The sequence below is a fragment of the Ursus americanus genome, chromosome 25 (assembly GCF_024610735.1).
Source record: "Ursus americanus isolate L20-20 chromosome 25, mUrsAme1.1.p, whole genome shotgun sequence".
Taxonomy (NCBI): domain Eukaryota; kingdom Metazoa; phylum Chordata; class Mammalia; order Carnivora; family Ursidae; genus Ursus; species Ursus americanus.
Window position 1 is genome coordinate 26,054,619 of NC_142151.1, and position 9,243 is coordinate 26,063,861.

A 9,243-nucleotide genomic window follows, 5' to 3' on the forward strand; every position below is an offset into this window, starting at 1 on the left:
ACCCTTCACCTGACATAGTTATAATTTTTGTGTGTGGTCAGAACTTTTAAAATCTACTCTCCTAGCAAATTTCAAATCTACAATACACTATAGTTAACTATAGTCACCCTACTGTACATTACATCCTAAGAACTTATTCATCTTATAACTGGAAATTTGTACATTTTTTTTTATAAGAAAGCTTTTGCCCAACATAAGGCTTGAACTCACAACAGTGATATCAAGAGTCACAAGAGTCACCTGCTCTGCCGACTAAGCCAGTCAGGTGCCACTGGAATTTTGTTCCTTTCAACCACCTTTACCCATTCCCCCCGACCCCCACCTCCTGTCTCATCCTATTACAACTCATGATGAAAGAGTTCACTTCCTCTCCTCAATTTCCCCTTTGTCCTCCTTTTTATATAATTACATCACAATTTTTGTCCTATACTAGTTATCTTAATTCAACTATTAAAACACAGCATTGAGTACTATAAAAGCAGTAAGACTGGAAACATTTTACATAGGGAGGTGGACCCAATTATTCAGGCTATAAAGTTAATGTGACCAAGTATATTAGAATTTAGTTGTCTTTAACATCCAATTTAAGCTAAATGCCTCTCCTGCAGTTCACCTCTCAAGGGAAACTTCCAGTGCACAATGCAGTTTATTGTTCTGCTAAAAATAAAAGTCTTTTAATACTGTAGAAATTATAGTAGATGCGGAACCTTAGTAAAAACTAAAACTGGCCAAAACTAAAAGATTTGGCCCAAGGGAAACATGGGTTAAAAACTGGGAGACCAAGCAAAAGAAGAAAACAGAAGGCTCAGCATGGCAGAGGCTGCTATGAGACCACTCAGCTTCCAAAGAGACCCCCCCATGCTGTTGGGTATGGCAATATATGCAGTCAAATAAAAGCATTACGGTTGCCAGCTTCACAAATAAAAACACGGGGCTCTCAGTTAAATTTGTATTGGTATACGCATGTCCCATGCAGTATTTTATCTGGCAATCCTGAAAAGTATATTTACCAACCTCCCTTTTAGATAGGAGTGAACGATGAGATGTTCACAATGGGCAGGATTCCAGACTGAGAAAGGAGGCCGTTGGACACTGATGACATCACAGAGCCCCTCTACAGCCTGGATGTATCTTACGAGCTTACCTGTGTAAGTCGGTTATTTCAGCTTTTTATTTTGTGTCATTGAACTCAGTCCTAACCCAAGCACTTTGTGTGCTACTATCAAAAGATCAGAACCGTCGGCAAAGTGATCATCTCTATCCTAGCAGTGTAGAAGAAGTTGTCAGCGGAGGATAGAATTGCAGATAATTGGCAAAGACCCTTATGGACAGGTGACTGGCATCAGAGAGGTCTAGAAACAGGCATCAAAGACCAGGTCAAGAAAGCTGAAATTTGGGGCACCTGCGTAGCTCCGTCAGTTTGGTGTCTGCCTTGAGCTCAGCTCGTGATCTCAGGGTCCTGGGATCAAGCCCCACATAGGGCTCCCTGCTCAGCAGGCTGTCTGCTTTTCCCTCTTTCTCTGTCTCCCTGCTTCCCTGCTCATATTCTCTCTCACTCTGTGTCACTCTCTCTCGAATAAATTAAAAAAAAAATCTTTAGAAACGAGGTGGCAGGCAAAGGCTTCCTTTTAGAGGGATATGAGCATATGTCAGATCACTTTCCATTCAAGGGGGAATCCTAGTGATAAAGCTACTTATATCTTGACAGTGGTAGTGAACACATAAGTCCATACATGTGATAAAATTGCAAATAACTAAAAACACATATACACACAAATGACTACATGTAAAACTGGTGAAGGTGGATCGATTGTATAAACACAATTTTTTGGCTGTGACATTGTGCTGTAATTATACAAACTGGTACCTTTGGGGGAAAACTATATGAAGAATATATACAATCTCTCTGTATTATTTCTTACAACTGCAGGTAGACCTACAATGACCTCAAAATAAAAAGTTTAGTTAACTCTGGGATATGGAACTTTAGTTTGGGGTTGAAGAAAGGTTATACTGAGAAGGTGGGACTAAATAAATCAATGTCAAGACTTCTGCAAATTCTTAGGATTCCCTTATTTCTCTTTTCTTTCATTGTCTTCTCTTTTTTTTTTTTTTTAAATTTTTTTAGAGAGAGAGCTGGAGTGCAGGTGGTGGGGAGGGGTAGAGGGAGAGGGAGAAACTTAAGGAGGCTCCACCCCAGCATGGAGACTGATGCGGGCTCGATCTCACCACCGCGAGATCATAACCTGAGCGGAAATTAAGAGTTGGTTGCTTAACTGGCTGAGCCACCCAGGTGCCCTTCCTCTTCCTTTTTTCTTTCTTCCTTCTTCACATTTCCTTCTATTTTCTATGTACCAAGATAAGTCTAAGACTTCCCACTGGAATCCATTGCTGTTACTTTATTGATGAAATCCAAACATTCCTCAGTTTGGCCCTAGGACTCTCCATAATCTAGTCTCTGCCTACTTCTGTGGCCCGAGAGTCCAACAGCTCTCCTTCACAGTCCAGACAAACCAAACAGTGGATACTATGCTGCTTTACACCTGCCAATCCCTCCCCACACCCCCTGCAGCATTTTCTTTGACTTGCCTTTCTCTGGAAAACTCCATGGTGGTCCTTGACTTCATCTGATCCACTTTCAACTAACCCACTCTCAGTGGTACTCAGCCAGTTACACAGGCATGAATCTGTAAGTGGCAAAAAACACTGCCCCCCCCCCATGACCAATCTGGAAATTTGATGCTGGTAAATCTAGATTTTTAGGTGCATCTCCTTATATAAGTGGAGAAATTGAAATTAGTCCATTCTAATTTTAGTGCATATAAGAAATCCATTTGTTTGAATTTGAACATGTGAGAAGGAAATTTATTTATTATTAATAATCCTTCACTGACTTCTAAAGAAAGTGGATCCCAGTTAAGTGGAGAATCAATCTAGGAGCTTTGGCATGCTGCAAGACTGCAATCAATAGTCACAAATGTTGTTGTGCAGGTCTGGAGCAAGAGCTGGGCAGAGTGCAAGTGCTACGCCTAAGAGAGAGTCTGGGAGGGAGAAGGAGGGAAGCTCCAAGAAGCAGGGATGGTTGTCAGGAAGGCGTACTGCTACAGGGAGGAACAGGGGTTTGGAAGCCCAATATAGAGATTTGAAAGTAAAGATACAGCTAAAGGACTCCCTTCCTTCCTTTCCCCCCCTTTTTTGTGAAAAGCTATGCACTATTACCCAGTGGAATTTTCAGGAAAAAAAATCTACTCGAATCACTTACCTTCTTTTTATTTTTATTTTTAAAAAGATTTTATTTATTTATTTTTGAGAGACAGACAGAGAGAGAGAATAAGCATGAGCAGGGTGAGCAGCAGGCAGAGGGAGAAGCAGACTCCCCCACTGAGCAGGGAGCCCGATGCGGGACTCCATCCCAGGACCTCAGGATCATGACCTGAACCGGAGGGAGACGCTAACCGACTGAGCCACCTAGGCGCCCCCACTTACCTTATTTTTAAATGGAGTTTTGTTTTGAGGGAACTTGAAGATGAGTATTCTTCTGGCATAAGGGTTAGAGACATGAAGAAAAAAATATAAATTTCAATTTGCAGAAAATTAGTTTATCCTTTAATCTCACACACACACACACACACACACACACACACACACACACACACGAGTAAAGGAAATATCTTTAAGATATTGGTTTGAAGAGATACCGAGTGAGTAGCTTACCTAGAGTTCACAGTGCCCTTACTATAGTGCGGACTGCACTTCCTGCGCATTGCTCTATAACTATCTTTCATACACCAAATTTGCCCGAGGAGTAAAGGATTTTCATGCTGTTCTGCCTGCTTCTTATTGGAGGTCTCTCTCATTTCTGTTACACAGGAGTTTATAGAATTTTTAGAATCTTTTAATTACATCTGGTCTTTATTATTTGATAAAAGTGAGTCGGAAACAAAAAAATACTAGTGCTAATACTTGTAAAAAAGTATAAACCCATCAATTTAATGCAACTGAGAAAGGAGATCTAGGCTCTAGAAATAAAGGAAAATGACAAATTAAGTCCCTGGAAGTCAGCCTGTGCCTAAAGAGCTGTCAAGATTGGGGAACCAGAGTGGAGGGCTCCAGGGTTAGAAGGGACTTGACTGAGTAAATGATGGTTCTGGCATTCAGAAAAACTATCGCTATGAGTACAGCAGATTGATAGAAAAAAATAAAGATTATGAACATCGGAAATTAAGAAAAGGAAAAAAAGGAGGCAGTAGTTAACTCTAAAAAAAATGTAAAATTAAAAAAAATTACTTAACGATAAACAAGTACATAGTTATAAAAATACTGTTGATTTACCCCCAACCTCTTGAGTGAATGAGGATAGAGAAAGTAGAGTTAGAGCTTATCCTTCATAAGAAGTCAAGAGATTTCTAAAATGAGGAAGTTAAGAAATTGCAGCATTGGCATGTTATTTAGAAGTGTGTTTTGGGGCGCCTGGGTGGCTCCGTCAGTTAAGCATCCAATTTTTGATTTTAGCTCAGGTCATGATACCAGGGTTGTGAGATTGAGCCCTGTGCTAGGCTCCATGCTGGATGTGGATCCTGCTTAAGATTCTCTCTCTTCCTCTGCTCCCTCTTCCTCCCCCCCCCTTTCTCTTCTCTAACAACAACAACAACAAAATGCCAAAGAAATAGATAAAAAGTAAAGAATCACCTATTATGACCAGTACTGGGGGTTAGTGAATGGTGAGAGAGGAACTGTTGGTTTTTATTACAGGCCTTTTTTTCATATTAGTCTTAACTGGACATGTATTATTTCGGTGAACATTTAATGAATTCATTAAACAATATATATTTTTAAGTGGGGAATTGCCTGTATCATTTCTTTTATGCCTTTCATCTATTGTTTAAGATGAAGTTTAACTCTCATATGCTGGTTGCTCCCCTTTGACATGTAAAATCCCTGATATTGACAGATATCTTGACCTGAACTTCTGAAGATGTTTTAACTGGTGGGAGTCAGATAGTGGATATTTCAAGACTTACCCGTGGGGAGATGTGTCATAGAGCAGCCATCCTATTGGCAGTTAATTGTCATCTCTGCTTCTGCCTGAGGACTTTTGCCCTTGTGTTCTGACTCTGGCTCTTGGGTTTGGGCAGTTGTGTTAGCTCCCAAGTCAGACATTTCAGTTCTAGGTTCTAGGACAATCTATACCCTTCCTTGTTCAGCCTAAGCTAAGTTTATGTTCTCATCTTTCTGGAAACCTCTTTTCCTTTCCAAATTTTCTTTCGAACTGCACTTTTTCTTTTTTCTTTTTTTTTAGTGTACTTTATTAATTCACCCAACAAGCATTTTCTGAGCCACTATTCTGGGTCAAATCCTATGCCACAACCTGGACACATGGAAGAAGACTATATGGTTCCATCTAGCAGAGGAGATAAAGTTTCTTAAGTTACAATCTGGATTTCTTTTAGGAGATTAGGGTGCCACTAACCCTCTTCTCTTCTAGAAACATACATGAAAAGATGACTAGGCCAATGAAAAGGATATGCACCACTCTCTTAATCTAGACATTAGCCACAAATCCCCCAAAATGCAAGGCTGAGATAGACTGCAGTGTGAGAGACTGCATCTTGAGTCTGGCTGTGCTGGGGTTTCCTAAATTCCACACCCATTAAAAGACCTCTATACCTGCATATTTAGGCATGCTGTTGTGAGGACATCGGCAGGGCCTTCAGAATAAACCTTGAGTCCACTAATCCACACAGCAGACAAAAGGCAAGGACCACAGCCTTTTTTTAAAACCTGGGCCCCAGGCCCTGCCCACATGTGCTTGTCACTCCAACAGGAAGCAGAATCTGTTGGGCCTGGGCTCAGAAGTGAATGAGAGAACAAGACAGTCAGGAACACTGATATTCAGCCTTGAACACAGGTCTAGCCAGCCAGTAAAAGTGGTTCAATGATTGTCCCCAACTTTGACCAATCATTTCAGTCATTCCTATGAGGAGGAACCTAGAAAGGGTGATTTGAGAAAGGACAGAAATGTAGTAGAAGTTTGCTTTTCTTGGGATTAATACAGACACTCGAGGAAAGGGTAAATGAAAGCTCCTGCCTCTTCAACAGTTTGCCTTACTCATGTGCCTTCTTTCTTCTTTCCTTAAAAATAATGAGAAGCACAAAGATATAGAAGCAGCTCAATGTTCAATTAGATCATAACTGAACACATTTCCTGTATTCATTAACGTGTAAAATATTAATAAAGGATATTTGTTAAACATATATATGGCCATCCATAAAATGTATAAATCAGGGAGAATTCACCTCAGGATATTTGAGGGCCCAGTGTTCTGGGCCACATAATCACATAACATAGTATCATTGAATTGTTGCAAGGACTGAATGAGTTAAAATGTATGAAGTCTGTAGAATAGTGCCCAGCATGCAGAGAACCTTAGTTGTTGTTGTTACTACTATTATGACTAATTTATATTTGTGTAGCATGTTGTAGTGATTATCTCGTTTGATTCTCTCAGCTTCCTGTGAGGGAATAAGACAAGTCATATTACTTCCTTTACAGATAAAGTTTTTCAATATACTAGGGCTGCAATTCAGATTTTCTGATTTCTGGTTCAAAATGCCATCCATGGGTAGCTACCTGGTTTTCCTTATTCAGAAATTTAAAGGTTGGGTTTCTTGCCTTCTCATTGGTAACTCCCAGATGATGACAAGGTAGAAATTTGAAATGCTTCCACTCTATTAGGAAAAGAGTTGGGTTGGCTTGAATTATATGCAGTGTTTGGCTTTGCACTTTCCTGGGCTCATCGATATGTGTTTTATACAACAGATAAACATTTGCTTTTTGTCTTGCACACAAAAATATTTCACATGCTGATTGTTATTCCTCATAAGTCAAGTCATTACGGAAAAAGAGAGAGGGGTGAACCAGATGTCATTTCCAATCCCCTTCCTGAAGGAGGTTGATTTAGTCCATTTGGCTGGACAGGTGAATATCATCTTCCCCCTTTTTTCCTTAAACACATATTTCAGCTTTATATAGATAAATTGGGTATAATATGTATAAAAATGCATATATAAAAGATATACATGTGTATGTATATATGCACACACATGCAAATGAATAATTAGAAGCATGCTCTGCACATTGCTCTGTAACCTGCTGGTTTTGTTTAGCAACATGATTAATACCAAGAACATTTTCCTACACATTAGTTAGATTTGCATTTCACTGTAAAACCTGACGTATCAAGGCTTAAACAAGTTAGAGGGTTATTTGTTGCACAAAATAAGAAATCTAGAGGTAGGCAGTCCAAGGCAGGTATGATCTCTTCACAATGCTTCCAGGCTCTTTCCAGGTTTCTACTCTGGTATCCTTAGCATGCAATTTTAGACCTTGTGCGTGTCACCTCATTCTCACAAGATGGCTGCTCCACCCTTCAAAAGGCATCTGTATCCCAAGCAAAAGGAAGAGAACATGCAAAAAGCAAAAGGTCCCTGTCAGCTGAGAGCTCTTCTGATTAAAGAGCTTCTCTAGAATCTCACCCAACCCACTTCCATTTACATCTCACTGGCCATATGGCCACCCAACACCACAAGGAATCTGGGTGTCACCTGTTGTGTTCTTTAGGAAGCAGATGCTGGATGGAGTTGGGAGGGCAAAAGGTTTATAGGGAGTAACACTTGTGAAAGAAGCAGGTCACCAAATCCCTGTCAGCCTAATGCAGACCTGACAAACCCCTGTCAGCCCAATGCGCAGCTCCAGGGCAAAGATTGCCCCTTAGGGAAGTCCTGTGTTGGGCAGAAAAGGTGAGGTCTTTGTACCTACCATTTTGTTTAGTCATTGGCTGGCAGCTGCCCCAAAAGAGCATGTTCTCAGCTTGAAAGTTGCTGGAGCTAATAAATGAGACTGTCAACTAACCACAGTCCTTAAAGTGGTAGCAAGTAGAGATGTGCCACTCAGACTCCTTCGCCCCCTTGCTTCAAGAAAGAACCCTGGAAAATAAAGGTTTTAAGCTGGGTGCATCACCATCCCAAAGATACCTGGAGTTCTGCTAACAGGGAAGAAAAAAAGATACCGTGTAGGTCATTGCTGTATCTGATAGATTTTAAGGAGACAAGAATAAACTTATCAGATAAAAGCAGATTATTGAGCAAACTTCTGTGAGTAGTTGTGTTCCATGGCAGAAGGGTGTCAAGAAACAAATGTCATCTTTGTTAGAAAGCATCCGTAGTCCATCTTTCCATTGCGTCGAGTTGCCTCTCGTGTTAGGTAATTCAAAAAGAAATGGGGCTAGCTTACAGACGGAGTGATGGGCACAGGTAACGATACAAATAAGTGAACATAAGTGTTGCTTTTTGTCTCCTCTCCTAATTTTGTACTCTTCTAAAAGTCATTGGCATAATTTTTTATGGTATTCCCTTTGGGCTTATAAAGATTTGGCTCATTGATATTTTTAATTGGTAAACTGGGGAAAGACCAATAATTCAATCCTCTTTTGAGGTCGGATAATGCAGAGGCTCTTTGGATGATGCAAAGTCTCATTCATAAAAGGAGTTCTCCAGGGAACACTGAAACAAGGGGAGTAGCAGTTTAGGAGTTATACATTGTTCATGAAGGATGTTTATTGCTCTCCGTTTTGCTGAAGTAGCTTCCTCTAATCTGAATATTTTTAAGGCTACCGAGAAAAATTCCTTGTCTGTTGCAGCAGGAAATATATTTCACGTTCTCCAGATACATTGGAGAGTAATTATGAAGCTCAGAAAGGATATCCCGACTCTCTCCCTGTGCAGGTATCTGGGCCTGTGCTTGGGCATGGATCTAGCTGTTTGATTAATTCTGAAAGACTTAGCCGTGTGCATACACATAAAGCCTCCAAATATGGAAATGTGACATAATAGAGAACGTATTTGGGTTTTAGCTAATCTTAGAAAACTGGTGAATAATCTATTCTCCTAAGTAGTTTCTTTGAAGTCTAACCAAAGTTTGCTATTTACCAGTAATGAGGATCTTCGTTTCAGCTCCTTTCACAGACAGAGAAAAATAGTATGATCAGTTTTAAATTGATAATTAAAAGTTTTTCAATAATGTTTTTAATTTAAAAAAAACATATATTTACTGTAGAAACTAGAGAAAAGTACCAGAATGATGAAAATTACTCCTAATTACAGCAAGTAGAAGTAATCAACATTATATATTCTTTCAATGTTTCATAATATTTACACACTATGTTTTATATAGATAAAATGTGT